This window comes from Sphaerodactylus townsendi, linkage group LG07, assembly GCF_021028975.2.
Source record: "Sphaerodactylus townsendi isolate TG3544 linkage group LG07, MPM_Stown_v2.3, whole genome shotgun sequence".
Lineage (NCBI taxonomy): Eukaryota > Metazoa > Chordata > Lepidosauria > Squamata > Sphaerodactylidae > Sphaerodactylus > Sphaerodactylus townsendi.
Genome location: NC_059431.1, coordinates 62,148,487 through 62,164,362, shown reverse-complemented (window position 1 = coordinate 62,164,362; position 15,876 = coordinate 62,148,487). Strand labels below are relative to the sequence as shown.

The window sequence follows — 15,876 nt, the reverse complement described above, 5'->3', positions numbered from 1 at the left end:
TCCCATTTCAGAGAACCCCACTGCAACAGATCCTTTGGGCTCCTTAGCTTTACAGCCCAGCCAGAGGTAAATTCTCCAACCTCATTCCTTTCCACGGTAGAAGTTCTACCTTTTTCTTTGCACATTTCACAACATCGATATGATTTTGGCGTTGCAAAACGACCCCTCGACTTTCAGCAACTTGTTACAAGAGAGTCGATTAGCCTGATCCGTGAAGTGAGGCTCCAAAAGCAATGCCCCTCTTCTCCTTTCAGCAAAGCAAGAAATCAGTTTCTTAGGCATGTGACTGATTATTTGGGGGGGGGGGGGGAGTCCGATCAGATATTTGGCGGGCAGCGTCGTTCTTTGGAAGGAGGCATATCAAGAGGGGGACTCGGGAGGGGGAACGCCATTTCAGCACCTTTCTGAGGTAGCTTTGCTGCCTCCCTCTGTCCACCAGGGGTCCTCAACCCATCCAGCCGGCCCCTCTTTGTCCTGCAGGCACCTTCTCCCCTTGGGCGCCCGCCCATCCCATCCCGTGCGGGGCTAAGGCGGGGAGGGCAGCCGGGCTGGCTGCCCATCAGGAGAGCTGGCCATGCCCACCGCCCGCCCTCTGCTCTGCTCTCTTGGCTGCTGCTCTCGCCTAGGCTGGCGCTTGGCGGGAGGTCAATGAAGTGCCAGAGGGTGGGCGAGACAGCCGCGGCTGCTTCGCTTCCCGTCCCTGCCTGAAAGCCCTCTCGGGCAGCTATGCTCCTGAGCGGCATTCGAGGCGTCTCCCAAGCCGGGACAGTTGCGTGCTGAGGAGCGGAATAAGCGGGGCTGGTGCGAGGCAAACCGGAGGTGCGCAAAAGGGTGAGTTCCTTTCCTGCGCCCTGTTATTTCCCCGGGGGCTTAGCCAGCCGGTCTGTGGACGTGAAGACTTGTCAGTGCTGGTGGCCACAGACAGCCCAGAGGCTCCCCTGGGACGGGGCTGGGCCATTCACCAGCTTCCCAACTTGTTTTCTACCTGTGGGCTGCCAGCGGGTTGTTTGAACCAAGGGAAGGACTGTAAGTGAACGCCAAACTCTTTTTTCCCCTTTCTTTTCCATGTTTAATCTTCATTGTCGCGGGACTTCCTTTTTCGGATACCTTTGATTAAAATAATTCTGGCCAGGTCAGGCACTTACAGTGGTGGCAACAGCTACAGCATTATAGTTCAGATCAGGTTCTTAGGTTGGGGTGATCTTGAAAAGGAAAACTTTTTAAGGGTGTCCCCCTCATAGTAATGTTCATGGCAAATATTTAGTTTCCAGCTCTGTGGCTCAAAGGACGGTATCAATCTGCAGAGGTAATAATTATCTACAAAGATAATTAAACTGACAATAGGCTTGTGAAACTGGCCAGATGTGTAATACTTATGATGCTCTAAATAAACATAAAGACATACCATCCCCAATGCAAATTGCAGTTGCTGTATACTAAAACTGTGTGTGTATTACAAATATAAGACACATGAAGGCTACTATTTGGTTGTAAACACAAACTAATACTGGATTGCTTGAATCACATTACTAATCGATCTTGGTGTTTCTTTTCTTCCTATGTTAGCACTGTGAGAGCTAAGAATATTTTTCTTCCATATGGAAAAGATATACTTGTAGCAATTACACAATTTAATTCAATATGTGAGAATTCTTCCCCCCCCCCACACACAGGATAACTTATTTAATAATTGATAGATTTCAGAAAACCAATGTAAAGCATAATCTTTGATACTGTAATTGTTAAACATGTGATCCTGTATCTGTATTTGTTTAATCCATGTTTATTTACTTATGTTAGTTTTATCAGGAGAAAGAAATAATGTGGATGTGATATTTTTGCTTCTCTTCCTTTGTTTATTCTGGATATGGGGCTGTACTATGTGTGAGAAGAATGAACCTCCTAATGCCAAGTCTTGAACTTTACCTGAATTGTGTGGGGGTGGGGTGGGGGTGGGGTGGGGGTGGGGAGAGCATGGTGAGTGCTGTGTGTTCTTCTCTGTGTGTGATGGTGGACAGGTCTGAGTCTGCCTGTGTCCGTGAACTTTATGAGCGTTCGGTTCAATATCATTTAGAGCAGATTCCACACTGCTTGCTGGTTTACAGCCTGCAGTCTGCCACCCAGCCCATCTGTTAAAACACAACATGTACACTCCAGCCAAGGTTGAGGAAGCCAGGAAAGGATAGCAAAAGACTACTGGCTAGCCCAATCCTCAACACAGATGCTTGGAACTAAGGCATGTTGATTTTTAAGTGGAGTTTGTTTCTAAATAGGCATGTTTAGGATGACAGCCTAAGAAACCATGAGTGAAGAATCAAAATGTATGTGAGTGAGGTTCCTGTTAAATCAAGGTTTTTAATTCCTGTCCAATTGCTTTAAATGAGAGGCTTCTTCTGAATGGTTGGTTTGTGTGTACTATTTTGAGGCTGACATGCAATTAAAAGTTACAGAATTAATGAAATCTTCGGTATCATTTCCTTACCAAATTATAGCTGATTAATTAAATGCTGCAAAGAGTTTCCCTATGAAATTGCAGTCCAGTAAACCATATCTACAACAGGATAGATTCTTGTTTGTATATGTTATTTATGAGAACTAAAAATAAAGTCTAATAGGCCAGAGTATATTTATTTAGAAATAAGTTCAGTACATTTCAGTAGTGCTTACTCCCAAGTAAGCATGTAGGGAACTGTAATTTGAGATGAATAACCAAGCATTGATTAAAATGAGCATTTCTGCTCAATAATTAATGTTTCTCCAGCCACTCCTCTGAAAAACTGAAATTCTTTCTGGACAGAGGATGCTTTCACTGGTTAGGGCTGTGAGGTAAATTTCTCTTCCCTTTCTAGTTCCTTATTTTATACTAGCTACAAAGATTACATTCCTGGTTTCACATGATGGAAGGGAAGAGACAGCCTTGTGCTCAGTGTGACACAATCCCCTATCAATTTTATATGTGCATTTGAAAGATACACATGCTGAACAGACGGGTTTCTTGAACTTTGGGGGAGGAAGATAGAAACAAAGCCACATGTTTCTTTTTCTTTTGAAAATGGAAAGCATTCAACATGGTGGGGGTAAGCAGGTGGGGAGGTTTCTTGGATGGAGCCTGTGACACTAGCACAAGGGCATCCTTATGACAGGACAGCTGCAGTATCTTATTTGCTAGGATACTTTCTAGCAACTGTGGCCAATTTTTCACAGTCAAAATCCCCCAAGATCCAGGAGCATGCCTGCCACTGCGCCTTTTGCCCTGCTGTTGACTCTGCACTGCTCCCCAGTTCTTCATGGGATTTGTAGCAGGGTTGGTGAATTATGCACCAAATGTTTCTTCACAACCCCGGTGCTTCTCAATTTGCACCACGAGCTCTTCCACAATATCGTGCACACGTGTGGACGACCTCCATTTCCCGCATTCTGATTGGCTGAATCTCCCCCCGTTCCCCCCCACTCACTTTCACTATTCCAGTTTTAAATGACTCTGAACACAAAACAGGTGCTGAGGATCAGCACCCTGCCCCCTGTCTAAAATCCTTGCATGTGTGACAGAATTGCTGTCCCACACTCCTCCCCTCTGTCTAAAATCCTTGCATGTGAAAGAAAACTGCTGCCCTCCCGTTCATGGCGCCTGCACATGCCCCACTTTTCTGTCCAAGGTTTCTTCCTCCTTTCTAAAAACCAAGGTTTCTCCCTCCATTTTTTCCCCACAGCAAGGGGGTGACGATTCTTAGTGCCTGTCCATTGGTGGGGTGGGGTGTGCCAGAGCAGCAACGCAGGAAAAATGACCCCGGTTCTGCTATCAAAGAGTTTTGCACAGCAGCAGAAGCCACCAGAGCAACAAAGGGGCATTTCAAAAGAACCTAAATCTTTGCGGAACAAAGCCAATGCTGCGGGGCGATGCCGGGGCAAAAACGTGGCAGACATGCTGCAGCACCGGGAGCAGTGCAGAACTTCCGACTGCATTGGGGCATTCCCCGTGCCAACAGAGGAGCAATTATTCCATGCAAAATTGTCCTGTGTCTCCCAAGTTGAAATCTGGGAAACAGCAATTCCTCACGACTGGATCTGTGATCTGTGTTGGGACAGTCATTTAACTAAGCTGGCTGGCCTCTTTTCTCCAAAACTGGGGACTGCAGGTGACATTGGGGGGAGAGAACTCCAGGTGACATCCCATAGTTTGTGGGGTGCTGCAGAGAGCAATAATCTCCCCGATGCTTTTTAATATCTACATGCCCCCCTGGCACACAGCTCGTGTTCTTCGGCCCCTGATGTTCTCCAGCATTGTTTAGACGCTGTGGCTGATTGGTTGAGAGTGAGTCGGCTGAAGTTAAATCCTGCAAAGATGGAAGTTCTGTGGCTGGGTCAGGGAGATTGTCCGGCGCCTTTTAGCCTGCCTACGCTATACGGCGAGGCTTTACAGCTAGCCTCGTCTGCCAAAAGCCTTGGGGTGATCCTGGATCCGGCATTGTTGCTGGAGGCCCAGGTCACCCGGACAGTCCAGATGGCCTTTTATCATTTACGGCAGGCACGGCAACTGGCCCCGGACCTTTCCCAGCCAGATCTGTCCACTGTGATTCATGCAACGGTCACCTCCAGACTAGGCTATTGTAACTCGCTCTATGCGGGCTTGCCTTTAGCCATGATCCAGAAATTAAAACTTGTACAGAATGCAGCAGCCAGGCTCCTCATGGGGACTTCGAGCAGGCACCGGATTACGCCGGTCCTATATCATCTGCACTGGCTGCCGATCAAGTACCGGGTCATGTTTAAAGTGTTGGTTTTCAAAGCTATTCACAGCCTCGGACCTGCATACCTGAGGGACCGCCTCTCCCCATATTGCTCCGTTAGGCCCCTCCACTCCTTGGAGGAGGACCTATTGGTGATCCCTGGCCTCTACAAGGGCCAGTGCCTTTATGCCCCGGCCCCCACCTGGTGGAACAAGCTCCCAAGGGAGATCAGGGTCCTGCGGGATTTGCAGAGTTTCCGCAGGGTCTGTAAGATGGACCTGTTCCGCCAGGCATTTGGCCAGCCTGGCTAAGTACATCTGCCACCTCCCGTGGGTGCAAGGGTGGGGAGGGAGGGGGAGTCAGACACCATCTGATATTAATATTTATATGGTTTCTGTTTTAAATATTGGGGTACTGTGCTGGTTTTATTGTGTTTCAATGCTTTGTTTTACTGTGGTTGTTCATCGCTCTGAGCTCCTCGGGGAAGGGCGGTCTATAAATTTAATAAAATAAATAAATAAAACAAATAATAAATAATTCATCTGGTGCTACAAAGTCCTCTGGGGGAGTCCATTAGGATCTGGAATGTTCCTTATTTTTTCAAATTAAAAAGAAATCTGAATAGTAGACTATGATCACTTGAACATGCTTTCTGTTGATAATGAAGCATTTATCTCTGAGAAGTAAGCAAGAATGTTTCATAGCATTTATGGCTAAGTACAAGGTCTTGAATCCTCTTCCATTTACTGAATGGCGGCTCTTGGTGTGATATTTCATGTGTTGTCATCTCTTTGGGCATTAAGGTAGAGAAATACGTTTGTAAAGAAAAGATTGCCTGATTAGTTCCTGTAATTGTCTAAAAATGAGATTATATAATTTTTATAAAGGGCATGTGCCCATGTGGATGATGTTGTTCTTTATGATTTGGTGCTTTTAAACACAGGATTTCACTCCTGCATATTTTATTTCTTTTTAACATATTCTGGAACACTAATTTGAAGAGATGTTACAAAGCAGTCAGATATTGATTTTAAAAACCTTGGAAGACATATTGACAGTCAAAGAGCAGCTTAATTTAAAGCAATCACTCCTTTTAATGTTAAGCAGGGCAAAACTCTGAAGCTGGAGAGATTCCCAGCAGCAGTTTTTTTTGAAGAATTAAAGCTGGTTTATACATTATAATATTGGTTAGTTTTCTGCTAAGCTTAAAATGCATATTATTATGTGTTGATTCACACATACAAAATGGTAAATGAGAATTATGGTACACTATAATGCATCCAGATAAATTGCTGTTGAGAGTATCCTGCTGCTTCCTCTGTAGAAAGTGTCAAATGTTTTGGGTAATGAAAGCGTGGGAGGCTTGTGTTCCAGTCCCTTTGTCACCATGAACCCTACAGTGGCCTTTGTCAGCTGCTTATTAAATATTATATCTAATCTTCAGTTCTTGAAAGTCTGCTATTAACCTTTTGTTGGGTTTTTGCTAAGGAGTTGCAATTTCAATGGTCCTCTAGGCCAGTGACTTCAACTGTAATTGACCGAAGTCCTCCACCAAAGGTTTTTCCCAACATGGTGACCTAACAAGCCTTGAATGTGCTGTGATAATTAACCCCTATTATCAGGAACAGCTTCAAGCTTTTCACCATCTAAAGCAAAAAAAGAAAAGAAAAGGAAAAGGGGAAAAAAGTTTGGACTCTACTTTTCACTCTGTACATGGATATCTTCTCCCTCTGCCAGAAGGGAGCAGTGTTTCCAATATAAGCCTAGGGCAGTGATGGCGAACCTATGGCACGGGTGCCAGAGGTGGCACTCAGAGCCCTCTCTGTGGGCACACGCAAACAGAGTGCCCCCTCCCCCACACATCAAGGCTGGCCTGGTTCGCTGGGCTCGATTATTAGCATTAAACCTAAGATCTAGTTTTGGGGAAGTAGTGTAGGTAACCCTGTTAAGCACTGTTAAACTAAAGTGTGATCCTTTACCTGAGAGTAAGCTCGGTTACTGGAAATGGGGCTTGCTTCTGAGTAAACCCTCCTAGGGTCGTGATTGACCCGGTGGAATAGTTGCACGGTTGCTTCAAAGCAAAGCCACCGACTACCACCAAGCTTACTCCTGAGTAATACACGCCTTGAAGCCAACCGTTTTTCCTAAACGAAAACCTCAGTATTCAGGTTAAATTACCATGTTGGCACTTTGCGATAAATAAGTGGGTTTTGGGTTGCAATTTGGGCACTTGGTCTCAAAAAGGTTCGCCATCGCTGGCCTAGGGAATCCATATTGACTTTCTGAAGTAGTTCATCTAAGAGGCAGGTTGTACAGCAGACGGAAAACCTAAGTTTAGGATCCATGGGGGTATATTTTGGATAAAATTTACTACCCCTAAATGATACCTCAAATTTGCGATCTCTTAGTTCTGTGGGAGCCTTCTCCCCCAGCTCCAGTCAAAGCTGGCTTTTGTTTGCAGTAGAAAAAACTAACAAGAGAACACCTTTGATCAGAGTTGTGTATGAAGTCCATGTTTGCTAAATGACAACTCTTCAGCTGAAGCTTGCTGCACATTGTCTGCTTGCTTCCACTTTAGAAGGGAGGGTTTGGATGTTCTGTTTTGCTCTATCTGGAAGTCTTAGGCTATTTCCACACAGCCAATAACACTGTTGTGCCGTTGGTATTATTGGCAGCGCTGCAGCAACAGAGCGTTCACATGGGTGGGCACATCGAAGGAACCACGGTAGTTCGCACGGCAGCGCTTCAGAAACGGCATCCTTTTTTTATCCAGTAACGGTTGCGCAGCAATGTTGCCACATAGCTCAGATGTCACTGGCATTCGGTGCCAGGATTGGCCGTGATCCCGGCTCTGATGTGATTGGCTCCCCCCCCCCCACAGCTTCCTGTCAACATTTCTCCATGGCACTGTAGGTCGCCCTTGGCTGTCCGGCCAGCGGCAACAGATACTGTGGTGCACAGGCACACTCTGCAGAAGTGAGCCATGGACTCGACAGAGGTGGTCGACCAGGCAGTGGTTGCAGATATACGGCTGTGGGGTGAAATGCAGGTGGCATCCAACACCTATGTGACTAACAGTGGGTGGCTGTTGGAGCAGCTGTTGGGGCAGCTGCAGGGGCGGCCGCGGCTGACACTAGCTGAGCTGGCAATGAGTATCTGCTCCTGGTCTGCGGTCCAGAGGCTCCGCAAGCAGGCGATACAATGCTGGTTTGCTCTCACATGTGCTCCTTGCACACCCTGCTACTGGGTGACTGCCCACAGCAAGACCTGGTGGGAGGACCTCATGATGACAGTCTGGGGCAACAAGGAGTGGATGGCCAATTTCAGGATGACAAAGGCCACGGTCATGTACCTCGCACGCACCCTGCACCTGCACCTAGAATGACAAGATGTTCAACTGGTCCCGAATCTCCCTGTCCCTCCAGGCGACCCCTCGCCCTGGCATCCATCCCTCACCTGACCCTGGTGTAGCCATTGGTAGGGCTGGGACCTCATAGGGCCACAGGGCCCCCCAACTGACCTGACAGTCTCATTGCAGACCTGTCTCACCACGTCCCCATGTCCCTTCGTCCCTCCCCCTTGACCACTCCTTCCAGTTGCAGGGTCCTACTTGGCAACTGCAGGTAGGGTTGACAGATGACTGCCCCTGGGCCGCCATTGGTCCCGCCTCCCTGGACCAGTGCATCTCCCATGGCTGGACAGTGTGGCTGTCCCATGTAGAGGTGGCTGGGCCCAAGGTGCCATGGAGGCATGCTGCCACCTGAGCCACCATTCTCCAGTGTTACAGGTGTGTGCACATGTGTGGTGATGACATCGCACTTCAACAAATAAGGGCATGGACCTTTTGGCTGCAGGCTCAGCTGGCCAGCTGGCTGCGGTGTCGGACAGCCTCAGCAGCAGCCCTGGAATGTGCCATGGCTGACCTCACTGCCATGGCTGTCGGGAGGGTTCTCCATCCCCATCATGGCTGCTGCCAGTGTGGGCTGCCATAGAGGGGGCGGGCTCTGAGGAACGAATTCCTGGTGGGCACTTCACACGACGCCAACTGCAGAGCGGCGTTATTGAAAAGACACGCTCAGTGAGTGACTTTTGAATAAACAATTGTGGGGCCGCTGGAGTGTTGCCACATCACTGCAGTGTTGTTTCTGCAGTGACGGCCATGAGAACTGCCTGCCTATAATGCTATTGTTACCATCTTTTTGCCGGTTTTTTTTTTGCTCGCACGGAAACAGCTTTAGTGTTTCCTGCAAAGCTGCATTTCCAATACCATATGATTTGTGCTCATCTTGCCTGAGATTTGATTAAGGGACACCAATGCTGTTATTCTACCATACACAAAGAGATTTGGGTCTTTGCAGTAAAGCTTCGGCTGCTTGCTAGTTCTTCATGGGTGCCCTAATGATAGCTAAGGCAGAAGCCATCAACCTCATTTGTCATCTGACACAGAAATGATGTGGCTGTAATGCCAACCTTGAATAATTTTATGCCAGGTGATGCCTGTACAGGAATGGACATTGAAATGGATCCCAGATTAGTTTAGCAGGAGCTGTGCTTTTCAGATGAGGTTAAATGAATGGAGTCTTTCAAATCTGTGAATCATATTTGAAGTCCTTCATTATTTTCAATGAATGCATTAAAACTTGCACCTTGACTAACTTTGACCTCATCAAAAAATTGCAGCTTCAGCAAATGTGCATAGTATGGGAAATACCTATTGCTGTGCCAGAAGAAAAAATGCAAGCATTATCTCCATGATATGGAAACATTACTCCAACAGACATACTTCTCCTTGTGCCACTGTATGTGCCAGTAACTGTATGTGCCAGTCAGGATTAATTAGTGAGATATACTTTACTGATCAAAATTGGATAATTATATAATTGGGCATATGAGTTTCAAGCATCTTTGTATTCATTTCAATTGATTTGGATCTTGTTACATGATTAATTATTCTGTGATTATTGACCTTTAATCTGTGACAGTTAAATTTGTTTACTAAACAGAGGCCAGAAAGTATTTGGATAATTACAACCTCTTATTTCTTCTTTACAGTAATAATATTTTAAAGAGTATCATTGGTGGGTGTAGACTTGAAACATTTATTGCTAGTGTATGCCGAATTCTGACATAATGAATGGAGGTGATGGTGGCATACCTATACCTATTTGTGAATCCCTGCCTACATAAATGAGAGGTGTTCTCTGGATCAAAACAATAAATTGCGAGGGCGGTCTTTAATGGTATCTACAAATCGTCTCTGTTCAGCCTGCCAATGTTATGGTTACACTTTGACAGATAAGGACAAGGCTGAAACTGTAGACAACTTAAGGAGGTTTGCATTTGTATTGTCAAAGGTTTTCATGGCCGGAATCACCGGGGTGTTGTGGGGTTTCCGGGCTGTATGGCCGTGTTCTGGCAGTATTCTCTCCAGATGTTTCACCTGTATCTGTGGCTGGCATCTTCAGAGGATCATCTGAATATGCCAGCCACAGATACAGATTGTTTTGATCCAGATACAGGTGAAACATCTGGAGAAAATGGTACCAGAACATGGCCATGCAGCCTGGAAACCCCGCATCACCCCAGAGGTTTGCATAATTTCCTAGCGACTACTTCATGCAGACTAAATGGCTGAGGTTGCAATGAATAGTGTTGTCCTATCTCAGCCTTTAATAATGCCTATTTTACATTAATAATTCTTTTTAAAATATTTGTTATAATTTTGGCTATACATTTAATATAAAGTATAGCAAACACAACCGCTTAATGAAACTTTGCCTGTGAACTTTTTGTGCATTGTAAAATTCATAACTGTCATTTTGAATTATGACCTGACATGTAAGCATTATTAAATTGCATGGCTTGAATTTTTGGCAGCTGTTGTGTTCATATTCAGCTGCTGAAAAGAGAGGGCTTTGTACTGGAAGACGTTCATTACACAATAATGACACATCTATCCCATTGCTGGTAAAAGAACATGTCTTTCAGCAGTGAATGTCTGCTTGCTTCTCAAATTCTTTTGATGTTGGTATTGCAGTCTTTTGACACAGGCCTGTCATTCTCTGTTAGAGACTCCAAACATGTGAGAATTTACTGTTCATGCCAAGAGACCTGTGAGGCTCATAGGTGATCAACAAATGAACACCTTCAAGTCTGACTTTGGCTGCTCAGAGAGACAGGAGATTCCTTGTCTCAAAGCATTCCATCTAAAACATGCAGAAAATAAAAGAGGGATGGGATTCTATTAATTTATCTACCAGTTCGCCCCCTGCCACTCCCCCCGTGCTCCCCCCCCACTGCCCACTTACCTGGCTGCTGCGGAGGAACATGGCTGGTCCAGCTGAGGCCTTTTCCTCCACCTCTCCACCTTTTCCATGTTGGGCCACTGGGAGGAGGCAAGGGAAGGCGGCAACTGTGGCTTGGCCTGCGTGTCGCCGGGCCAGGCACCGGGCCTCCAAAGGGGCCAGGCTTCTTTTACTGGTCATGTGCCCAGAGGCCAGCTGCACAGCCTGGGGGACCTTTCTCTGGCATTAGCCGGGAGGCCTGGGGGGGAGGGGGGGCGGCAGGTACTAAAACAGATTAAGAGGCTGATTCCTGATCAACCTTGGTTATAATCAGGCCACACATCATACAACTCAAATGACAACGATTCATCAAAGTTTTCAGTGTTTTTAAATGAAACATTAGTTTTTATCAGGTATTAATTTTCAAAAGCAAATCTAGTTTATCAAAAGCAAATATAGTTTAAAAAACTACAATAGGGAAATGCATTGACAGTGATGGCAAATTAGTATAAATTTATTCTGTGAGCTCACATGGATGAGCAAGTAATATTTCAATTTGATTTTTAAATGCATAGTTTATGAGTGAGGCAACATTAGGACCTCAAAAGTTCCTTTGATAACGATAGGTTCCTGTGCACATGCTGCAGGATGCTGTGAAGGACATTTCCCAATATAGTGTTGTGAGCATTTTTTCAAATGACACAGGGGCAGCATTCAGAATTGCAGCATCAGAGGTTTGGTTGTCATCACAAAGCTCACTACATGACCCACTGAATTGCAACAATATCTGTTATTAGTTTAGAAGCATACTTTCATTTTTAGCGACTACATTCAATGTGATATGCAGATAACAACTACATCTATGATGAAGCAGATGAAAAAACAGTGGTAAGGAAAACAAAGACAACTGCATAAACAAGAAAGCTTATTTTTAATAGTGCAGTGTTAAAATCCCCTATTATCAGTTGTGGAATTCAGCCGGTTTGCACCAGTTTGGCAGAACCGGTGGCTTTTTTTTTTTTTTTTTGCTAAGTTCACCCAACAGGCTGAATCCCACCACCCTGGGAAGGAGAAGGGGGCCTTCTGAGCCCCAGAGCAGCCTGGTGCCCTTGGTGCCAGGCTGTTCTGGGGCTCTAAAAGCCCCCTTACTCCTCCTTCCAGGGGAGGGCAAGCAACAGGGGTTTCAGAGCCCCGGAGCAGCCTGGTACCTTGCCGACATGTGGCCATCGATTCCCAGTCTGCAGATTAGGTGAGCCTAATGCTACTGGGAGTTGAATCCATGCAAGGACGTAGGTATTGATTTTTTATGGGGGGTTGGGGTTGGGGCCACACCCCCACCTGCCCCTAGGGCATGGCCACGCCTCCCCCCTGGCCTAGCATTTATAAAAGCAGCTCTCCGAGGTCGGGGATGGCAGACTCCCCTGCCCTCCCCTGCTCCTCCCCTCTGGACAGAGGCATAGAGGGAAAATGGAGCTTGGTGCAAAATCTGAGTTTTGCGGGGGGGGGGGGGGCAGCCACTGTGATAATGGAATCCACCCCCAAACAGCATCACTTTCAATGGTGTTTAAACTAGAGAGTCCAAATTCTCCTTTTAAATCCACCTTAAAGGGAGAATCTGGGGTCCCCAGTTAAAACAACAATGAAAGTGATGCTGTTTTGGGGTGGATTGTCCCCCACCCTGAAACAGCATCACTTTCAATGTGGCGTAGTGGTTAAGAGCAGGTTCATTCTAATCTGGAGGAACCGGGTTTGATTCCCTGCTCTGCCACTTGAGCTGTGGAGGCTTATCTGGGGAATTCAGATTAGCCTGTGCACTCCCACACGCACCAGCTGGGTGATCTTGGGCTAGTCCAGGGGTCGGGAACCCGCGGCTCGCGAGCCGCATGCGGCTCTTCTGCCGCTGTTCTGCGGCTCCATGAGCCGAGCCGCCGGGCCCGTCTTCCCCCGGCGGGCGCTTCAGTCTCCCGGCGGCCGGCAAGGCCGAGCCGCCGGGTCCGTCTTCCCCCGCCCTGCAAGCAGCAGGGCGGGCGCTTCAGCCTCCCGGCGGCCGGCAAGGCCGAGCCGCCGGGTCCGTCTTCCCCCGCCCTTCACCCGCCCTGCAAGCAGCAGGGCGGGCGCTTTAGCCTCCCGGCGGCCCTGCCTTCCCCCGCTCTTCACCCGCCCTGCAAGCAGCAGGGCGGGCGCTTCAGCCTCCCGGCGGCCGGCAAGGCCAAGCCGCCGGGTCCGTCTTCCCCCGCCTTCCCCCGTCTTCACCCGCCCTTCACCCGCCCCCCCCCCCCCCCTGCAAGCTTAGCAGGGCTGGCGCTTCAGCCTCCCGGCGGCCGGCAAGGAGCCGAGCCGCCGGAGTCCGTACTTCCCCCGCCTCTGCACAAGCAGCAGAGGGCCGGTAGCTTTCAGTCTCCCCGGGGCGGCCGGGTCGAGCCGGAGCCTGAGCCCATCTACCGCCTGCCCTGCAGGCGGGGTGGAAATGGAGGTGAGTGGGCGGGGGGGCAGCAAGCAGCAAGTGGGCGGAAGCGGCGGTGGGGAAGGTGGCCGAGGGAGGGTGAGCCAAATGGCTCTTTGAGGGAAAAAGGTTCCCGACCCCTGGGCTAGTCAAAGCTTTTCGGAGGTCTCTCAGCCCCACCCACCTCACAGGGTGTTTGTTTTGAGGGAGCAAGAGCAAGGAGATTGTAAGCCCCTTTGAGTCTCCTACAAGAGAGAAAGGGGGATATAAATCCAAACTCTTCTTCTTCTAAACTGAGGACCTCAGATTCTCCCTTTAAATCCATGCCGAAGGAGGTGGATTTAAAAGGAGAATCTGGGGAAATTTGGGGGGTGCCTGCTGTCAGGGGTGCAATTGTTAAGCTAGAAGCACCAGACATTCAGGGTAAGGCCCTTTGAGTCTCCTGCAGGAGAGAAAGGGGGGATATAAATCCAAACTCTTTTTCTTCTTCTTCTTCTTCAAGCCTTCATCTTCTATTAGCTCCCACTGAAAACAATGGAGGATGGGCACTCCCTTTGGGAGTCCACAGCTTTGGACCCCCTGGACCAAACTTCACAAAACCTGGGTGGTATCAATAAGAGACTTTCTTGATAATACATCCCAGGTTTGGTGAAGTTTGGTTCAGGGGGTCCAAAGTTATGGACCCTAAAAGGTGTAGCCGCCATCTTCTATTAGCTCCCATTGGAAACAATGGAGGATGGGGGCACCCCCTTTGGGAGTCCATAACTTTGGACCCCCTGAACCAAACCTCACCAAACCCAGGTAGTATCATCAGGAGAGTCCCACAAACAATCCCTGAAAGTTTGGTGCTGCTAGCCCAAACAATGCGCCCCCTGCAGGCCAAAAACCAAAAAAAGCACTAAAATGTTTAAAAAACCCACAAACTGAGGGGCGGAGCTTCGGACATGAATGGGGGGGTTCAAACCCGAGAACCCTTACCTACATCCATGAATCCATGGCATTCCCTAGTTGTGGAGCCTGCAAAGTATGCCTTTTTGCTTTACTGTGCTACTAATAACTGGGAGGTGAAAGCACTCTGTACCTCACCCGGTTGGCAGCCTTGCCAACGAGTGTAAACCACCAGAGAGGCGCATTGATCATTAGATTATTGGGGAAAGTCCTCATGGGCTGAGGACCTGGAGCTCCACATCCCTATACTAGGTCTGTTCTAGCCTCAAGCAAGGGGAGCCCTTGCTCCACACAGGGCAGATGAGCACCGGCAGCAAGCTAGTGGCTCTCAACTTGTACAGATGCTGCCCAAACCTCACACACAGGTATCTGCCATGGGGAATAAATATTGGAGCAGCCGTGCATGTGACTGAGCAAGCAGGCTAGTGTGGTAACCTGTGAGCAGCTAGTGTGGTAACTGAGTGAGATGACTGGTCAAAGAACTGCAGCTGCTGCTGCAGCAAGTGACCAAGCCAGGCTCCTTAACAGTCCATGACCAGTTGCCTTTCCCCGCTTCTTTTCCCCTCCACTATAGGGCTATGGTGGGCTCCTGTTCATGGCCAAGGCTTCCCAATCCACCCCAAGCATCCAATTAGAATCAAAGCTTCAGGTTGTACTCTCTTCCAAGAAATCCAGCCCTTCAAATTGCATGCAAACAGGAGGAAGTGCTTTGGCAACAATTAGGAATACTTTGGCCCAGTGATGGGATTGTATACATTTATCAACCAGTTTGGTAGATTCCCCCCCCCCCCCCCCCCGCCATGCTGCACACTTACCTGGCAGCTGCAGAAGGGACTGGCCAGGCTTTTTTCACCGCTAGACTTCTGCAGGGGTATAAAAGCCCCCCTCACTCCCACTTCCACGAAAGGCAAGCGAGGAGCCTTTCAGAGCCCCAGAGAAGCCTGGTGCCTTGCTGCCAGGCTTCCCCGGGCCTCTAAAAGCCCCCCTCCACTCCTGCTTCCACAGAGGGTGAGCGAATGTAAGGAATTCCATAGAAGCAGAAATAAAAGGCTTTTGGAGTAAAAGTCCATTTATTAAGACATCTTAGAAAGCTCAAATACACGCAGTGGCAGGAATGACACTTCCCGCCAGAAGCACAGGTTATCATCCCAGTCCCCCCACCCCCCCTCCCGGCTTCCCATGGGAACAGAGGCTTCATCTCCCCGCCAAGAAAGATAAAAGTCTCCGGCCGATGCATCTGGCCCATCACCGGCTGTGGAATGCACCTGCCGTTACCTCTACCATCAACACCATTGAATCCTTTACACTCTGCCTCCTAAAGAAGACCCTCTTCCCCAGGTTTGTGCGAAAGCCGCCGGTGGAGCAGCAATAAGGGTGGGGTTTAATGTTTTTGAATAAACCCATTGATTGCTCCAGAGGAATGACCACCTAAGAAACTAAATATCGTGCTTATGACAAAGCGAGTCCAGGATAT

The 15,876-nt window shown here is 48.1% G+C and overlaps 1 protein-coding gene across 4 annotated transcripts in view; it reads left to right on the top strand.

The window, feature by feature from the left end:
* The first annotated feature begins 529 nt into the window (after positions 1 to 529).
* The window catches only part of MARCHF3 (membrane associated ring-CH-type finger 3), a 109,413-nt gene continuing 94,066 nt past the window's right edge, over positions 530 to 15,876 (top strand). For 3 of the 4 annotated variants that reach the window (XM_048504305.1, XM_048504303.1, XM_048504306.1), the window contains exon 1: positions 530 to 831. The gene's annotated coding sequence lies outside the window, so the exon portion shown is untranslated. Of the gene's footprint in view, positions 832 to 1,008; positions 1,027 to 15,876 lie in introns of those variants that run through there. The other variant, XM_048504307.1, reaches the window with a different exon arrangement.